This window comes from Hypanus sabinus, chromosome 7 (genome assembly GCF_030144855.1).
Source record: "Hypanus sabinus isolate sHypSab1 chromosome 7, sHypSab1.hap1, whole genome shotgun sequence".
NCBI classification, from domain to species: Eukaryota; Metazoa; Chordata; class Chondrichthyes; order Myliobatiformes; family Dasyatidae; genus Hypanus; species Hypanus sabinus.
In genome coordinates this window covers 168,964,523-168,984,928 of record NC_082712.1, presented here as the reverse complement: position 1 = coordinate 168,984,928, position 20,406 = coordinate 168,964,523, and the positions used below count along the sequence as shown (strand labels likewise).

General features: G+C 40.7%; 1 protein-coding gene across 3 annotated transcripts in view; it reads left to right on the top strand.

The window, feature by feature from the left end:
* The window catches only part of shank2b (SH3 and multiple ankyrin repeat domains 2b), a 1,221,224-nt gene that overhangs the window by 178,470 nt on the left and 1,022,348 nt on the right, over nt 1-20,406 (top strand). The gene's annotated exons all lie outside the window — the stretch shown is intronic.

Below are 20,406 nucleotides of genomic sequence, written 5' to 3'. Positions count from 1 at the left end.
CAGGAGTCTCAAAGCATATTAACAAGTCTTGGAAATGTAGTCACCAATTTACTGTGGAAAAATGCTGCAGCCACATTTGATTTAACAGGATCCCCAAAGCAGAAATCTGATAGATGGCCAGATAGTATGCATCTCAGGGTTGCCTTTTACAACCATAGACAGATACTTTCACAGTATAAATACATAGCCCATGGCATAAAGCTGAAGATCTCCAACTCGTGTTACAGGATGCACTGGGGGGAAGAGATTAATCTTTGGTTATTTGTGCTTGACATGCACATAAGTGAATGTGGACCAAAATTATGCAGATTATTTCTCATTTAGCAAATTATCACGTGCAGTGTTCTGCTTTAATGTTCTGTGGAGATTTTGCCAGAAAGTGGAGCCTGTGCAACTTTTAATTTTGTTATTTATTGAGATACATTTGTGGAATAGGACTTTCTAGCCCTTCACTTACGTTCCCAGAATCATTCTCATGAACCCCCTCTAGGACCTCTCCAATGTCAATATAAAATGCAAAATATTATGGCCTCCACAGTGTGTCTGCTTCCTGAATTAATTTCTACTGATTGCAAAGGAATGAATCTGAAGCAGAGTATAAACACAATGACTCTACCATATAGTGAAAATACTGGAGTTAATTTTCTGGGGAATTTCAGTGAGTTAATAGTGTTCAGTCCTGTTGCCAATATCACAGAAAGTGACGAAGATTTTCCTCTCAGATTTCTAAGAGTGGCAAAGGAAATAATCCAACCTCCGATACAAGATCACAGTTTGAACTCTAAGCAAAGAACACCAATGCTTCTGAATAAGGAGTGTGATAAATGAAATACTATCTGAGATAGAGTGTGCAAGTGAAGGATTAAATGCCACATGTTGAAGGTACGGCAAGAGTTCAGTGAGAACCTCACTCACTTGTTTCCCTCGGTGACATCTCCTGCTCTCCGACTCTTTCCCAGCTTGTACTCCTTCTGTTCACCCTGCCTTCCTAAGAGTGAGGTAGATCAGCTGGTTGAGTGGTGTTGCACAACAACTTTGCTCTTAATGTCGCTAAGACCAAGCAATTGATTGTGAACTTCAGGAAGAGGAAGCCAAGGAACATAAATCAGTCCTCGTTGAGTGATCAGAAGTAGAAAGGGTGAGCAGTTTCACATTACTGAGTGTCAACATATCTTGAGAGTCTATCCTGGGATAACATATTGATCCAATTCCAAAGAAGGCATGGCAATGGCTGTATTTTCATCAGGAGTTTGAGGAGATTTGGTATATCACCAAAGACACTCACATATTTCTGCAGATGTACTGTGGAGAGCGTTCTAAATGGTTGCATCACCATCTGGAATGGAGGAGCCTCTGCACAGGATTGGAAAAAGCTGGAAAAAGTTGTAAACTCAGCTAGTTCCATCATGGGAACTAGCCTCCCCACCATCTAGGATATTTTCAAAAGGCAATGCCCCAAAAAGGCAGCATCCATCCTTAAGAACACCCATCCTCCAGGACATGTCCTCTTTTCACTGCTACCATCAGGGAGGACATACAGGAGCTTGAAGACTTATACTGAATATTTCAGGAACAACTTCTTCCCCTCTGCCATCGATTTTTGAATAGATAATGAACCCATGAACACTACCTCAGCATTATTTCCTCTCATTTTGTACTACTTATTTAATTTAATTTTCTTTCTTGTACACAATTCTTATTGTAATTTATAGTTTTTATTATTGCAATAAATTTCTGTTACAAAAGTACAAATTTCATGACATATGCCAGTGATATTAAACCTAATTCTGATTCTAATGCCAAGGCAAAGTATTTCAAAACACTCTGTGTTGATTGTCTTTACCTCTTGTACAAACAACAAGATTTCTGTACCACGTATCCAAAAATACAAAGTCAAATCCCATGATGCCAGCTGTCAGATTTAAACTCCGTAATTAAATAAATCTGGAATTAATCCGGTGTTGATACCACAAGTCATTACAGAAACCTGCCTGTTTCATAAGTATTCTTAAGGGACGATAATCTGCTGTCCTTCGTCTGACTTTTATGTGATCTACAACTGTCGTTATGGAATAACATAGGATGAATACGTGACCTTCTGACCTAGTGTCCACTAAGCTCTTCCCAGTTTTACAAAATCTTTCCAAACCCCTCCTATCCACATACAGAACTTATCCAAAGGCCCTTTTAATGTTGCTATTATGCCTGCGTCCACCACTTTTTCTGGCAGCTCTTTCCATATAGATGCATCAACCTCTGGTGAAGAAGTTGTCCATCAAGTCCCTTTTAAATCTTTCACTTTTTATTTAAACCAGTGTTTCCCATCCTTCTTTAGCCCAACACCCCTCTAAAGCACTTCCATACTTTCCAACACCCCCTTAAAGCACCTTCACACTTATTAGGCAAAATGTACTTTCCAGTTCCCCAGTAGTGTGAAAACATGTCTACCATGTGCTAACATGGGAAAAATGATTCTGCTTTAATTTTTTATTTGTCTTTAAACCTACTGTGCCTGTAAAAAGTAGTCATCCTCGAGGAGGTTTTCATGTTTTATTGTTTTACAACATTGAATCACAGTGGATTTAATTTGGCTTTTTTGTCACTGATCAAAAGAAAAAGACTCTTTCATGGCAAAGTGAAAACAAACCTGTACAAAGTGATCTAAATTAATTAAACATATAAAACACAAAATAATTGGCTGCATAAGTATTCACCCCTTTTAATATGACACTCTAAATCATCACTGGTGCAGGGTTTCGATTGATTGTAGTAAAAATACACCTGTATCTGGAAGGTCCAACTGCTGGTGAGTCAGTATCCTGGCAAAATCTATACAATGAAGACAAAAGAACACTCCTAGTAGCTCTGCAAAATGGTTATTGAAAAGCATTACGTCAAGGCAAGCACAATCTCAGCTAGAGTTTGCCAGAAGATATGTGGGAGGCTCTGAAGTAAGCTGGAAGAAGGTTCTATGGTCTGATGAAACCAAATTTGAGCTTTTTGGCCATCAGACTAAATGCTATGTATGGCATAAGCCAAACACTGCACAGCATCAAAAACACACCATCTCTACTGTGAAGCATGGTGGTGACTGTATAATGCTTTGGGGATGCTTCACTGCAGCAGGCCCTGGAAGGCTTGTGAAGGTAGAGGGTAAAATGAATGTAGCAAAATACAGAGAAATCCTGGAGGAAAACCTGATGCAGTCTGCCAGAGAACTGTGACTTGGAAGAAGATCTGTTTTCCAGCGAGACAATGACCCCAAGTATAAAGCAAAAGCTAAACAGGAATAGCTTAAAAACAACAAAGTCAATGTCCTGGAGTGGCCAGGTCAGAGTCCAGACCTCAATCCAATTGAGAATTTGTGGCTGGATTTGAAAAGGGCTGTTCACTCATGATACCCATGTAATCTGACAGAGGTTGGGCAGTTTTGTAAAGAATAGGGGAAAATTGCAGAGTCCAGATTTGCAAAACTGATAGAGACCTATCCATACAAACTCATGGCTGTAACTGCTGCCAAAGGAGCACCTACTAAATACTGAGTTGAAGGGAGTGAATACTTATGCAATCAGTTATTTTCTGTATTGTATTTGTAATTAATTTTGATCACGTTGTAGAAATCTGTTTTCACTTTGACACAAAAGAGTCTATTTCTGTTGATCACTGTAACAAAAAAGCCAAATTAAATCCATTGTGATTTAATGTTGTTAGACAATAAAACAATGGGGGTGAGTACTTCTTATAGGCACTGTAGCTTACACAGTACCTGTGTGCTGTACAACAGCTTTGATATCAATGTGATCCTTGAGCTTGATGGTTTTTAGCATATCTGGTTCAAGTTGTGATAGCAAAAGCCTCAAGTCCCCACATGTAATAATGTCCAAGTGGTTTCTGTTTTTTTTTGTGTATGTGGTTCGCTGCACTGGTGCCTCTTTCAAGAAGGTTGAGGGATGGAAATGCAATGAAGAGCAGTTTGGCTCTTCTCCAAAGATCAGGAAACTTCATATGACGGTGGAGCCATATACCCCAAAAGCTGACATTTTTGAAAAGCAAGTTTGCTTGCTCATTTATCAGGAGTGTTACATACACAGGCCCTTTAGTATTATTATGGATCCCACCCATCCATCCGGCATCCTCTTTGACTTTCTACCATAAGCCAGGAGACTACAGTGTAGAAAGAATGGTCAGGATGGGAAACAATTTCTTCCCCCGGCCATCGGGTTTCTGAACTCCCAGCCACAATGTGTTTGAGGTGTCACTGGCTAATGTTTTGTACCTTACAATATTTAATATTAATGCACTTTAGTTTATTATTCATCTGTAGATTTTATCCTTGCCTTTAGAAGTTATCACGTGTTATGTGCTTTATACTGTGATTCGAAGAAAAGTTCTCATTTCCATATACCTTATATACATGCATGTAGTTCAAATGACAATAAACTTGACTTGAAGTGACTTTATTTCATCACTCTGAATTTCAATAATTTCTTCTTGTAAATTTTCTTCATGTTCTTCCACCTTTCAAAGAAATGTGTTAATTACCCAGTCCAGAATTTTCAGATCGTGCAAATCCTTGACTCTCTTCTGAACATCCTTCAGTGACTGCAGGTGTAAGCAGTACTCTTGCAAATCACCGTCTGTGAAAGAGTGCCATACTTTCCATGTAGGGAAACTGTGAAAACCTTCTTTTCCCATGTTTTGCTTATATATTTACAATTAACCAGTAAAAATAGATAGGTCTTGGCCCGAAACATCGACAGTGCTTCTCCCTATAGGTGCTGCCTGGCCTGCTGTGTTCCACTAGCATTTTGTGTGTACTGTACTTTTTATCTGGATTAAATGTGAAATTCTCTCCCTGCAGATTCTATTTAGTATATTCACTTTGTAGAAGTACAATCTTGTTTCCTAAGCACTTGTCAACTTTGAGCAAAAATTCAACCACACTGTCAAAAAGATAAAAGAAACATTTAAAGCCACAACCTTTTGGCAGCCGGCACACTTCAGTGTGAAGTAAGTGTTCAAACTCTTCATCATTATCTTGGCATAACTGATGAAATATTCTGCTATTTAATGGATAAACTTTAATTTTGTTGATAGCAGATATTTCAAGAATCATGCTTGAAAAAAGTCATTGGCTGAGGTTTTTGGCTGTGAGATGTTGATGATGAATTACATAATGGTTTGCAAACAGACTTGGAACTGCTTTTTCTCATAAATGCCACTAAACCAGCATGGTGACCTGTTATACATGGTGCTCCATCTGTTGCATAAGAAATCTTGTTCCTGATCGGAATACTTTTATGCTCAATATACATTTTGAGCTTATCATCGATTGATTCTCCATTGATATTTACAAAAGAGAATCTCTTCATAAACTTTTCCATTTCTGATAAACTGTACATATGCCATTAGCAATGCCTCATTGTCTCGCACAATGAACTCATCCAGTTGTATCCTAAATTTTGTGTTTGTAGCTCTGTGCGTAGTTAATTCTCAACGTCTTCACTCATTTCATCAATACAACGAGCTACAGAGTTAATCCTCAGGGGAATTGACTTTAAAGTACTGGTATCCATTTTGAGAACAGTGCTGAGCACTTCTGATACAGCAGGAATTATTAATCTTCCACCAGTTGTATATTCTGCACACTTTGCTATCATTTTGGAAATAAGAAGCAATGAGACCACTATCAAGGTCATTTTTAGCTTTCTTGGCAAATTACTTGAGTGTGCAATACTTTTCAAATGCTTCTTTTATCTTCTGGAATTGAGTAATCCTCAAAGTTAGTTGTAAACTGCACATATGTAGCTGAGATCACTACGAATTCCTCAAGAGGCTCTATTTCACTGTTTGGTTCTGACCAGCACTGTATGGTTGCTCGACCTACTTTCCGTAGATCTGATGACAAAGTTGAAAGGGTGTACTTGACTTACCAACTGTTAAGTTGCATGAACTCATCCAGTGCCATGAGTCAAGAGAGCTGTTGAGCACCCTGGTTACAAACTTGTACATCCCCAATAATGTCTGTTTGGTTGGTAAGGTCGGATTACCGAGTTTCAGACGTGTTGCGATGATGTGTGCTTTCCACCTGTAGAGTAATGGTTCTTCCTGTGTTCCAAAGCCTCATCCTTTTTTTTAGAAGTGCCTGCTCTACTAACGGTTGGTTAGGTCTCATGCCTCAAGTTAGTATGCCACTTACCAACCACCCTCCCCCAAGAATCTTGAACACTCCCCAATGAGTTCTAGATGTTGGAGGAATCTTCTTTGCTCTTTCTGTAACAGTTTTGTTTTACCAGTCAGGGCAGTTAGACCTATGCTGAACCCTGAGCCTGGAGGACCAGTGGATCACTCTTGGTCTGGCCTCTGCCCTTTGACCTGGTTGGCATGGGTGACCCAACTAACAGCCAAAGCATAAAGCCCTGACTCTAGACAACTTTGCTCTCTGGGTTATTGAGGCATGCAAGTCTCCAACCATGACAAGGTTCAAAGTTTGAAGTAAATTTTATTATCAAACTACACATATGTTACCATATATTGCCCTGAGATTCCTTTTCTTGTGAATATACTCAGCAAATCCATAGAATAGTAGCTATAACAAGATCAATCAGAGTGCATAAGACAACAAACTGTACAACTGCAAATATAAATAAATAGCAATAAATAATGAGAACATAAAATAAGAAGGTAAAGAGTCCTTAAAGTGAGATCATTGTTTGTAGGAACATTTTAATGATGGGGCAAGTGAGGATGTGGTCCTCTTGGAAGAACCTTATGTCTCTTATGATTTAATACATCTTGGGAAGTGTAATCTTATTACCTAATCTATGCTAATAATTTTATGGATCACCCTTCAATTTCCTACACTTCAAGAGATCTAGCCTACCCATCCATCTATAACTGTTGAGACCTGGTAGCATCCTCGTAAATGTTCTCTTCACTCTTTTCAGCGTAATGATGTCTTTCCTATAACAATGCAACCAAAACTGTACACAGTACTCTTAAGTAATATCTCACCAACTTCTGATTCAACTGATCAAGGGTTTTCAGAACACCATCAGACATAGGAGCAGTATTAATCCATTTGGCTCATGGAGTCTTCTACACCATTTGATCATGGCTGACTAATTATCTCTCTCTTCCCTATTTTCCTGCCTTCTCCCCATAAACTTTGATACCCTTATCCATTAATAACCCATCAACCTCTTCTTTAGATATATCCAATGATTTGGCCTCCAGAACCATCTGAGACAATGAATCCCACAGATTCACCATCCTCTGGCTAAAGAAATTCCTCCTTATCTCTGTTCTGAAAGGTTGTCCTTCTGCCACCTGATTTCTAAATGGACATTGAACCCACACACACTACCTCACTTGTATTATTTCTGTTTTTGCATTAGTTTTAATTTAGCTTCTTAATATGCATACTCTTACTGTAATTGACTGTTTTCCCTATATTATCATGTATTTCATTGTACTGCTGAAATTAGTTAACAAATTTCATGACGTATGCTGGTGATATTAAACCTGTTTCAGATTCTGTTCTAAGTCAGTGGTCTCCTCCACAATAGGAAACATCTTCTCCACGTCAACTCTATGTAAGCCTTTCAGTAGGTTTCAATGTGAATCCCCCCGCCCACCACCAATTCTTCTAAACTCCAGCAAGTACAGCCCAGAGAAATCAAACACTCCTCATATGTTAACTCTTTCTTTCATTCCCAAAACCATTTAGACCTGGAAGGTCAATAGTTCCTTCCTTCCCATAAATGCTACTTGACCTGCTGATTTCCTCTAGCACAGGGTTCCCAAAAGTGTATCTGCCATTAAGCAAGGCTTCTGTGGACCCCAGGTTGGAAACCCCTGCTCCATCAGATAGTTCGTTGTCTGATTCAGCTCCTTGCTGAGTTCAGGAAAAATTAAGTGCAGGTGTTAAATGCCAGTATCAACACATACCATGAATAAAGAATTAAAAACCTGTGCTAGGTCTTGCTACACATGGAGAGGCTTTGCTTCACTATCTGAGGAACTGTTATTTGCACTATAACCCTGGGTAAATGTAAACTCTGACTTTATAATGGAGTGAAGGTCAGTAGTGAGGCATTATTATTTCTGGTGACTGGCATGACTGCAAGAATAAAGGAAAATCCAGATATAAAATGTATTTTTCAAGCAAGTGATTAGAATGTGTAATTCCTTACCATGAACTATTGTTAAGTGAAGCCCATAAATTCTTTAGTAGATAGAGCACAGAAGGAGGTCTTTGCAAAATGATCCAATTAGTACCATCCTGCTGCTCTTTCACCTTAGTCTTCAGTTTTCTCTTTGAAGCTCTTATCTAAATCCCTTTTGAAAGTTACTGCTCAATCTGCCTCTATCACCCATTCAGGTAGAGGGCTTTATTTCACATTAACTCATGCACAAATGAAATGTTCCTCATCTCCCTTATGGTTCTTTTGCCAGTTATCTTAAATCTGACCCCTGTGGTCAATATTCCATCTCTAAAAATGTAAAAGTTTTCTCCTCGTTTGCCCAGTTGGAAATCTTAACAATTCTTAAAGCAGCTGTTAAATTCTCCCTCACAGCAGTCCAGTTTCAGCAGCTCTCCAGATAACGGGCCTTTGTGTCTGATGCTGTTATTGTTGGGGTGGCAGGGTAGTATAGTGGTCAGCACAACACTTTACAGTACCAGAGACCCAGGTTCATTTCCCGCTGCAACAAGTAAGGAGTTTATACGTTCTCCCCGTGACCACGGGTGCTCTAGTTTCCTCCTGCAGTCCAAAGACGTATCAGTTGGTAGGTTAGTTGGTCATTGTAAATCGTCCTGTAATTAGGCTAGGGTTAAATTGGGGTTGTTGGACAGTGAAGCTTAAAGGGCCAGAAGGGCCTATTCCATGCTCTATCTCAATAAATAAATAAATTTCCAAAGTGCCTCTGCATCCTTTCTGTACTCCTGATGTCCTTCCTAAGTGCAGCCACCAGAAAGGCAAAATATTCCAACTAATGCCTATCAAATGATTAACAAAGGAAGCACAAGGGACAACAAATGCTGGATTCTGGAGCAAAATGCCAGATGAAAGTAATGGGTCATGCATCTGTCGAGGCAGAGGGATAGTGTACGTTTCAGGTCAAGACCCTGCATTCTGATTGTTTCAGGGTCTTGACCCGAAATGTCCACTACCCCCCTGCCTCTGCAGATGCTAACTAACCTGTTAACACCATAAGATAGGATCAGAATTAGGCTATTTGGCCCATCAAGTCTGCTCCACCATTTCATCAAAGCTGATCCATTTTTCCTCTTAGCACCAATCTCCTACCTTCTCCCCATACCCTTTCATGCCCTGACTAATCAAGAAATCTGTCAACCTCTGCTTTAAGTATAGCAATTGACTTGGCTTCCACAGCTTCCTGTGGCAATGAACTCCACAGATTCACCACTCTTTGGCCAAAGAAATCTTTCCTCATCTCTGTTCTGAAAGGGCACTCCTCCGTTCTGAGGCTGTGCCCTCTGATCTTAGACTCCCCTACACCAGCAAACCTCTTCTCCTGAGGCAGTTTTGGATGTCCTTTCGTGAGAAGGAGACACAACTGCGATAAGCTGTCACACACCCACAGTACTTTGACTGACAGATTTTTCCAGACTGTTGCATGCTATTCCCTTTTAATATCCCAGTACACTTTTAATTAGTACACACAAAATGCTGGAGGAACTCAGAAAGTCAGCCGGCAACTATGGAGGAGAATAAGCAGTCAACCTTTTGGGCTTCTGAGTTCCTGACCATTTTGTGCATGTTCCTCAAGATACCCAGCATCTGCAGAATCTCTTGTGTTCGTACACTTACCTAGTTTTTTTTTTAGATGTAGCACATCTATGATGAATTTTCCAGTGACATCAGACAAGTGCCAAAAGTGTACAGGAACAATAGCCCTGGAGAGTTTGAAGTGTGCATGGAAACTGGGGTTGCAATGATTTTAGGGTTGTGCAGCAACTGGGGCTCTGGTGCATTTCAAGGGGATCTGGGAAGTGGGGTCTGGGTCAGTTTTAAGGGAGCACAAGGAATGAACTCCAGTCAAATTCAGGGGAATGCAGGAAATATCACCTGGTGATCTGGGTACAAGAGTATCAGGATTTCTGTATAGTTGGATAGCAGACTATCAGAATTTAGTCAAACCAACATATAAATCACAGAAAAACATTTAATGAAAAGCATCTACTTGACTGGACTTCGGAAGTTTGAAGGTTTGATCAAATCTTATTATTTATTTATTTTTATTGAGATATAGCGCAGAGTAGGATTTCCACCACTTGTGGAACATTAATTGAGGGACTTCTGCTGGAGAAATGGAAGGCAATCTCTCCAGAATGAAGTAACCAAACAAATTTGACAAAACAGCAGGCAATGACAGCTTCTAGCTCTTCTGCAAATGGAAATTGATCCAAGATCAATCACACAGTTTCAATCATTGATCTTTTGATTTCCTAGATATTTTTCTAAATATTAATGGATGTAGGGAAGGAAGGGGATATGAATTACAGTTATAAATCAGTGGGGATCTCTTTGAAAGTTGAATCAGTTTCAAAGGGTTGATTTGTTTCAAAGGTGTTTGGATCTTGTGGTTCCCAGGCAGAAATGTTCAGGTGAAGGTTGTGCTGTCATAGAGAGACATTTGTCTTTGGACCTTGGAGCTATTTGGACTTTATGATTCCCAGGGGGAAATATTCAGATGAAGGCAGTACTATAATAGGGAGACATTTGTCTTTGGACCTTGAAACTATAGTCTTCATGAGTAATGATTGGCAGCTGTGTTTATTTCACACATTTTCCCATATTGACTGAGTGGGAACAAATGTGTGGAGGTGAATAGGTTCAGACCTTGGCCAGTACTTCTGCGCACGTTTGCCTTGAATGACCACAGGAAAATATCTGCCCCTCTAGTTCTGAAGCGTAAAGCCTCACTTTATGTACATATAATCAGTCTATGTCTATAAGCTAGTCTTATGTTTTTATGTTTATCATTTTATTTTTGTGTCCCTTATGCTTATTGTGATTTTTTTTATGCTGCATTGGATCCTAAGTAACAACCATTTCATTCTCCTTTACACTCGAGTACTGATGAATGACAATAAACAATCCTAACTCTTGCACCCTGTGTATTCATTAGTGTCTCAATACTCCAGCCTTCAGCCTGAGTAAAATGGGCCTAGCCAATACTACCAACTGGTTCATATTAAAATGAATGGTGATGGCATCTGTTGGTCTCGAGAGACCATGGATCTGTGCCTGGGGTTTCCAGGGCGCAAGCCTGGGCAGTGTTGTATGGGAGACCGACAGTTGCCCAAGCTGCAGGCCTTCCCCTCTCCACGTCACCGATGTTGTCCAAGGGAAGGGCACTAGGACCCATGCAGCTTGGCACCAGTGACGTCGCAGAGCAATGTGTTGTTAGGTGCCTTGCTCAAGGACGCAAACGCTGCCTCAGCTGAGGCTCGAACCAGTGACCTTCAGGTTACTAGTCTGATGCCTCATCCACTAGGCCACGCGCCAACACTGATATTAAAATACAATCAAACTAAAACTAAATTATTCTTCGTGTTTAAGTTAAGCTTATGGTTGATAGTGGATTCTTTTTCCAATGCCCATGTTAACTGAATTGAGAATTACTGGATGGGCATGTCAAGATATGTTTTCAAGTGAATGATTAATGTCCCATCTACCCCAGATATATTCTCTTCTCCCTTCCCTCCATTAGGCAGAAGGTACAAAGGTCTGAAAGAGGGTACCATCAGTCTCAAGGGCATTGTCTATCCTACAGTTCTTAGGTCATTGTATAGTCCCCTTGTACAATAAGATGAACTCCTGACTTTGCAATCCACCTCATTGAAAAGCTTTGTACTTCATTGTCTGTCTGTACTGCGCTTTCTCTGTAATTGTAACACTTTATTCGGCAATCTGTTATGTTTCTGCCTTGTACTACTACAATTAATGAAGTGATCTGTATGGATCAAACTTGTGTACACTCAGTTTTGGTGGTGGGGAAGGTGAATGCAATGTTAACATTTACTTCAAGAGGACTAAGGATACAGAAGCAAGGATGTAATGCTGAAGCTGTATAAAGCATTGGTGAAGCCTCACTTGGAGTACTGTGCTGATATTGGGGAGGGTCCAGAGGAGCTTCATGGGAATGATCCCAGGAATGAAAGGGTTATCATATGAGCAGTGCTTGATGGCTCTGGGTCTGTACTCACTGGAATTTAGATTAATGAGAGGGGGATCTTATTGAAACCAATCAAATGTTGAAAGGCCTAGAAAGAGTGGATATTAAAAGGATGTTTCCTTTGGTGGGGGTGTCTAGGACCAGAAGACACAGACCAAAAATAGAGGGATGTGCATTTAGAAAACAGATCAGGACGAATATTTTTAGCCAGAGGGTGGTGAGTCTGTGCAATTCTTTGCCACAGGCAGCTGTACAGGCCAGGTCACAGGGTGCACTTAAGGCAGAGTTTCATAGGTTCTTGATTAGTCAGGGTGTGAAAGGTTATGGGGAGAAGGCAGGAGAGTGGGGTTCAGAGGAAAACGGATCAGCCATGATGAAATGGCAGAGCAGACTCGATAGGCTCCCATGTCTTATGGTCTTACATCTTTATTGTAACTTTCAGTAAATTTTTAATGTCTTGCACTGTGCTGTTACCACAAAACAATACATTTCACAACACATCAGTGATATTACAGTAAATCTGGTTCTGATTCTTTTCTGTCAGAAAGGATGACAGGACAAAAAAAGGTTTTACATGATAACTTTATCTACACTGAGCCTCCAATGCCTGATGTCATTCTGTATTGGGAGCAGCCCAAACAAAGGCTTTAGTCTGTTTATGAGTGCAGTGTGTAATCAAGTTCTACATGATGAATCACACTCACTTCCCTTCATGTCATCTCCCGCAGTGGAAGTACAAAGATAAGAATTGACAAATTCAATCTTTTGCATGCTCATCAATAATAAAAATAAAAGATGCAGGAGGTACTCTGCAGGACGAACCATGTCTGCAGGGATAGAAATCGAGTGAAATGTGCTTTAAGTTTCAGCAGTTGGGAGGAGTGGAAAAAACAATGTCTTTGATAAGGTGGAGAACAAAGCTGTGAATATGGTACCGTTTGTTCTGGTGTCATCTCAGAGAGGGAGATTAACAGAGGGCATTCCTTTAGATTGGAGATGAGGAGGAATTTCTTAAACTAGAGGGTAGAGAATCTATGGAATTCATTGTCACAGAAGGCTGTGGAAAACAAGTCATTGGATATCTTTAAAGAGGAGTTTGATAACTTTAGCTCTAGCCCTAATGACCTAACCCTAACCATAAACCTCCAGTCCTACCCTCAAACCTAATCTTAAAGTCCAAGGGGGCCACACCCCTCCACTAACCCTAACAGCACCCCAATTAACCCTGATAACACTGCCACAAAACAGATGACTTGTGAAAGTAGAAGGAAAATACCAATAAAGGCAAGTTCTGAACCTGGTTAATGAAGGCGTTGGCCAGATTAAGGTGGTGTCAGTACCTCCATTTGAACTCTGTCTTTGTGTGTATTTCTCTCGAGCCATCAATCTGTGGTTTTGTACTGTCATGTGCTCCTGTCCCCGCTCCTGCTCTACTCCGATCCCTGTATCACTGAGTACTCCGTCTCTCAGCTGCTTCTCATTATTACCTGTATTGCTGCCGCCTGTGTCTCATTGTGCTCCACCTGTCATCTGCCTCTCTGTTTATTGTTCAGTCCTGTGTTTTCACCTGGTTGTTGCTAGATTGTTGCTAGATTGTGTACTCTGTCCCTCGGAATATTGAAGCTGCCTGTTCCCCGATTCTGGTTTTTGGATTTCTTTGGATGTTTTGATCTCTGCCTGAACTTTGACTCTAACTTTATTTGCATGTTGGTATTTGTTACTCAATATCACTGTGTGCACAGTACTGGGTTTGCGATTGGATCCCTGCTCCAGTGTCCTGACAGGTGGCAGGGTTGCATTAACACCGAATCTCGAGCGATGAGATCAAGAAGCACAAGAGGAATGATTCTCTGACTGCCAGCACAATCTCATCCTAACCCTAAACCTAGTCAGGGCATCAAAGATTACCGGGAGAAGGCAGGAGAATGAGGTTGAGAGGGGTAATAAATGAGCCATGTTGGATTGGCTTAATTCTGCTCCTGTGTTTTATGAATGTTTGTTAATCGATCTGAAATTGTCTGGAGGATTGTAAATAAATGAATAAGGACATGAGAGATGGGGGTGGGGACAGAAAAAAGAAACAAATAGGCCTGTGAAATGCAGAATGTAGCAAATGATGGAAATCGGGAAATAAAGAGAATGCTGAAAAATGTCAGGAGATCAGATAGCAACTTTGGATTTGGAATTATTTATTTTTGTCATATGTACTGAAACACATCGTATTGAAACGGCAGGCAGGTAGGCAGGAGGGTGGGGTAGCTTTATTGTTTAAAAATTGAAATCAAATCCTTAGAAAGACATGACATAGGATTGGAAGATGTAGAATCCTTGTGGGCAGAGTTAAGAAACTGCAAGTGTAAAAAAAACTCTGTGTAAATTACAGAATATACAAGTCTCCAAGTAGTAGTCTGGATGTGGGATGTAAATCAGTGGAGTAGGTTCGACAGGCTAGGCAGCCTATTCCTGCTCTTACTACTTATGTACAATAGGAGATAGAAATGACATGTGAAAAGGTAATAGTCATGGGGATTTGAATATGCAAGCAGATTGGGAAAAGGGGGTTGGTGCTGGTTTATTTAGAATGTTTATTTAGAAAGGTTTAAAGTTTTTTAAAGAAAGGTTTATTTAGAATGCCTGGGAGATGGCTTTTTAGAGTATATGGTTGAGCCCACTAGGGCAGAGGCAATTCTGGATAGTGTGTTGTGCAACGAACCAGATTTGATTAGGGAGCTCAAGGTAAAAGAATCTTTAGGAGGCAGTGATCATAATATGATATAATTCACCCTGCAGTAAGAGAGAGAAGATACAGTCAGATGTATCGTTATTACAGTGGAGGAAAGGGATTTATTGAGGCATGAGAGAGCAGCTGGCTGTTGTTGATTGGAAGGGGATTATGTCAGAACAGTGATGGGTGAAGCTTTTGGGGGCAATTCAGAAGGTGCAGGGTAGATACATCTCAAAGATAAAGTATTCTAAAGGGAAAATGAAGCAACTGTGGCTGACAAGAGTAGTCGGAGATAGCATGAAAGAAAAAGAGAGGATATATAATATAGCAACATTTTGTGGGAAGTTAGAGGATTGGACGGGTTTAAAAACCAACAGAAGACAACTTATAAAAGCCATAAGGAGAGCAAAAATGAAATATGATGGTAAGCTAATCAATAGACCATAAGATTTAGGAGCAGAATAGGCCATTCGGCACATCGAGTCTGCTCTGATAATATTAAAGAGGATGCCAAAAGTTTTGTTTTCAGATATATAAAGAGAAGGTAAGAGTGGATATTAGACCACTGGAAAATGGTGCTGGAGAGGTAGTAATAGGGTACAGAGAAATGGATGACAAAGTTAATAAGCATCAGTCTTCACTGTGAGAGATAGCAGCAGTATGACAGAAATTCGAGAATGTCAGAGGGCAGAAGTAAGTGTAGTTGCCATTACTAAGGAGAAGATGCTTGGAAACCAGAACGGTCTGTAGTATCCTGGACCAGATAGGCTACACCCCCAGGTTGAAAGAGGTGGCAAAGAGATTGTGGAGGCATTAGGAATGATCTTTAAAGAATCACTGGATGTTGGAATGATTCTGGAGGACTAGAAAATGCAAATGTCATTACACTCTTTAAGAAAGGGGGGGGCAGAAAAAAGGGAAATTATAGGCTAGTTAGCCTGACAGTGGTTGCGAAGATGTTGGAGTCCATTATTAAGGATGAGGTTTCAGGAGATTTGGAAGCATGATAAAGTAGATCAAATTCAGCATGGTTTTTTTTAAGGAGAAATCTTGCCAAACAAATCTGTTGGAATTCTTTGAGCAAGTAACAGGCAAGATAGACAAATGAGAGTTAATGGATGTTATTTACTTGGATTTTCGTAAGCCCTTTGACAAGTTGGCACACATGTGATAAGAGCTCATGGTATTCCAAGAAAGACACTAGCATGGATAGATGATTGGCTGCTGGTAGCTAGTGGTGTTCTGCAGGTGTTGGTGTTTCACATTATATGTCAATGATTTGGATGATAGAGTTCATGGCTTTGTAGCTAAGTCTGAAGATGAAATCAAGATTGGTGGAGGGACAGGTACTGTTGAGGAAGCAGAGAGTCTGCAGAAGGACTTACACAGATTGGGAAAATAAGCAAAGAAGTGGCAGATGGATAAAGTGAGGGAAGTGTGTGGTCACATACTTTGGTACAATGAATGAAGGCAAAGAATATTTTCTAAATGAAGAGAAAATTCAAAAATCAGATGTTCAAAGGGACTTGGGAGTCCTTGTGCAGGATTTTCTAACTAGCAGTTTGAATCAATGGTTAGGAAGGCAAATGCAATGTTGGCATTAATTTTGAGAGGACTAGAGTACAAGAGCAAGGATGCAGTGTTGAGGCTCTATAAGGCATCAGTCAGACTGCACTTGGAGTTTTGGGCCCCATATCCAGGAAAAGGTGTGCTGCCAATGGAGAGGGTCCAGAAGAGTTTCACAAGAATTATTACATTCTAGTACCAGAGGGCACAGCCTCAGAATAGCAGGACATCCATTTAGAACAGAGATGAGGAGGAATTCCTTTAGATAGTGTGTTGTTAATCTATGGAATTTGTTGTCATGGGTGACTGTGGAGGCCAGGTCATTGAGTATATTTAGGGCGGCAAAGGTTATGAGGAGAAGGCAGGAGAATGAGGTTGAGAGAGACAAAAAATTAGCCATGATGGGATGGTGGAAATTACTCGATGGGCTGAATGGCCTAATTCTACTCTCTGTCATTTGGTATTATGATCTTGTGGAAATATTCATATTCATTTGCCTTACACTGACCTGTTTCCAACAACCAATGGACATACTTTCATGGACCGTTCATTTTGTAGTGGTTGGAAACCACATATACTTTTGAAGAAAGGTTTGATTTATGCAACAGCTTTGTTCACACCTTTTCACAACAAACCCGGACCCTGTTGCTGTTGTTGTGTGTAGATGGGAAGTAGGAGGAGCCCCTTGATGGACCCTGGGCCTGGGAATTGCAGAGGTAATGACAGGAGAGCCAAAAGAGCAAAGCAATGCAGATTCTGAAGTGCTGGCAGGCCAGACAGCATCCGTGAAGATGACATAAACATGAAGAAATACAATAGAATTCACGAAAAACTGTAGATAAACTAAGACCAACAAATAACCAATGTGCAAAAGAAGGCAAATTCTACAAATGAAAAAATAATACTGAGAAGATGAGTTGTTGAATCCTTAGTATTAGTGTTCACCCACTCTTCCCTATGGTTCCACATGCTTTGATCTTTTGATTTCTTCTGTATTGATCTATTGCACATGGGTTGGCTCTGTTTATGTATGTTTTTCACAAATTCTATTGTATTATATTTTTCCTGTAAAGGCCTGCAAGAAAATGAATCTCAAAGTAGTATATATTTACTTACTTAGTAAGGAACAGTGCAGAGTAACCTCTTCCAAACCTCCAAGACACGCCTTCCAGTAATCTCCCGAATTAACCCTAGCCTAATCATGGGACAATAGACAATGGCCAATTAACCTTCCAACCACAGAGTATGTGGAGAGAACCCATGCGGTCGTGGGGAGAACGTACAAACTCTTCACAGGCAACGGTGGGATTGAACCCATGTTGCCAGTGCTATAAAGCATTGTGCTGACCACTATGCTACATGCCATGGTGACCTATACTTTGATAATAAATTTACTATGACTTTGACTGTTCTGGTTGCTAAATCCAACTGATCGTTATCTGACATCCGGAGGAACTAAGTAAGGCTCAAAGGACTTCTTTGTATAGTAGCTTTAAATTGGTAGCCAAAGCTTCTTAGTTTTTATACATCAACTGAAGTGAAATTCCCATCTATCAAATTGTCCCCATTACGTTAACTCATTTGGACCGATTTAAGGATGTTGACAATCAATAGGTGTTTGACTGAAGCATTCACTGATTAACTGCCTTTTCCTATTAATCCTGCCCCACTTAACTATATCTGGGACACTCCAGCACATAAGCAATAGCTTGGAACTAACTACTCAGTTAGTGAATGCAGCAAAACTTTCAGCCTGCTATTGTCACCTTAACAAGTTCCAGCATCTCAGTGGTGCTGCAACAGTTTATCCTGTTCCACTGCTGTGTTGGGTCAGTTTATTTAACTGCTCAGCAGGTTGGTGTTTGGTGTTACCGTTGCACCTTGACACCACACAGGAAAAGGTTGCGAGCTGACACCTACGTATGAAAGTGGAACTGAAGAGAACTGGGAGTCGGCTGAGTTTCAGAATCAGAATTATTTAACTGTCAGGTTCAGATTCCTTTAGGTTTCACATGGACATCGAAACGTCCAGTAAAATGTGTTAATGCGATCTTTGGTCTTGATTCCAGGACTCGCCGATCACGGGACTTTGAACTCCAGGCCTCAAGCTCTGAACTTGCGTGGGCCTCTGATTCCAGGAGTCATCAACCTGCAGGGGTGTGGTCATCCCTGGCCTGGACTCTCAAATTTGCAGACATTAGGCCTTCGATGTTTGGAAATGCCAATCTAAGGGCCTTTAGTATTGTCCCCAGGCCTTGCTGATCACAGGGTTTTGAACTCTGGACTTGTATGGATCTCCACAACCACAGGATTTGCCAACCTGGGTGGGGGGGGGGGGGGTGGGGGCTTAGTGGTGGTTACTGCCCTTTGTGCCTCCTATCCCGAAGGAATTTAGCTCCTGGAACTCACTGACTTGAGCCGGTGTCACCAAACATCATCCACACGATTCACTGACCTCAGTCAGTAACCACAAGGATCACTGGCCTTCTTTTCAGCACCCATCAACTGACTCTAGCTCCTACCCCTGACTCTTCCCTTACTGCCCTTGATCTTGAGTCCCCCCTCATCCCTGTCCCTCAACCCTAATCTGTCCCCCTAACTCCCCAAGCTACTACCAAAACCATCCCTAAAGACCTAAAAAACCAGCTGAGCCATGAGCTGGACAGACATCGCTCGGCACCATATTGTCTGTAAAGACATACAGTACGCACCAGGCTGCAAGTGAGTTCCTTACATGAATGAAGCTTACAGACAATACAGACCAATAGAATAGTGCAGTCAAAAACTGATCCAAATGGCCCATCTCTGCTATAAATTCTGCACAAGGAAAGACTTAAATTCATATAGTTCCTTTCATATCCTTTCCATAGGAGTTTGCAGTCATTGAAGTACTAGAAATATTTAATAAAGGAAGCACAGGGGCTAATTGCCAGGAAGATCTTATCACCCAATGAGCTTTCACAATGGTTGAATGCGTGCTGATATTGTTTAAAAGACAAGACTGGATGAAATATGTGTGAGCTGTGCTGCCATCACGTGTGGCCAAAAACCCTTCAGAAGCCTGATGCCATTCAGGACAAGACAGTGTATCCACAGGGGACACTGTACTAGATACTTATTCCCTCCATCAATAGCGCATCCTAGTGGTGGTGGGGGTGTGTGGTCTAAGCACAACCTCAGAATACAAGGATGTTGTTATGACTGTGAATAAAGTCACCGGAAACACACTGATGCTGGTGGATGTAGAAATCTTTATTCAGCAAAACAGGCAGTCATCTTACTGGAGACACTTTTGGAAGAAGAGGCTCACAAACTCAAAGTACATCACATTTTTATACCCTGAAGATCAATGATAACTCAAAACAGGTTCAATAGTTACAATGACATTGTTTTCTTCAATACTTTGCACCGACAATGCTTCCTTTGAGTTACATATAATTTTCAAACATCTACATCTTCACACCAACACTCTAGACACCCTAGACCAAACGTTAATCACCCCTGTCTTTTAGCTGCATTCATGCATATGCGGATATCTCAGGTCAGTGGGTGGTTTCCTTGTTTGCAATCAACCCCAGTCTGCAGCTCCAAGAAGACCAATATTCTGGGCAGCATTTTAAATTCAATCTACAATCCACATTCAAATCTGAAGACTGGTTGCTGTTGAGATTAATATTTGCTATATACCCTAACTCCAGAACATGCTCTAACGAATGTCCCATTGGAAGAAAGATGAGGAGGAACTTATCTAGCCAGATGGTGGTGAATCTGTGGAAATCATTGCTACAGATGGTCTTGGATGTCAACTCATGGGTATTTTTAAAGCAGAGTTTGATGGATTTTTGATGATTAAGTGTATCAAAGGTTATGGGGAGAAGACAAAAGAATTGGGTTGAGAGGGAAAATAA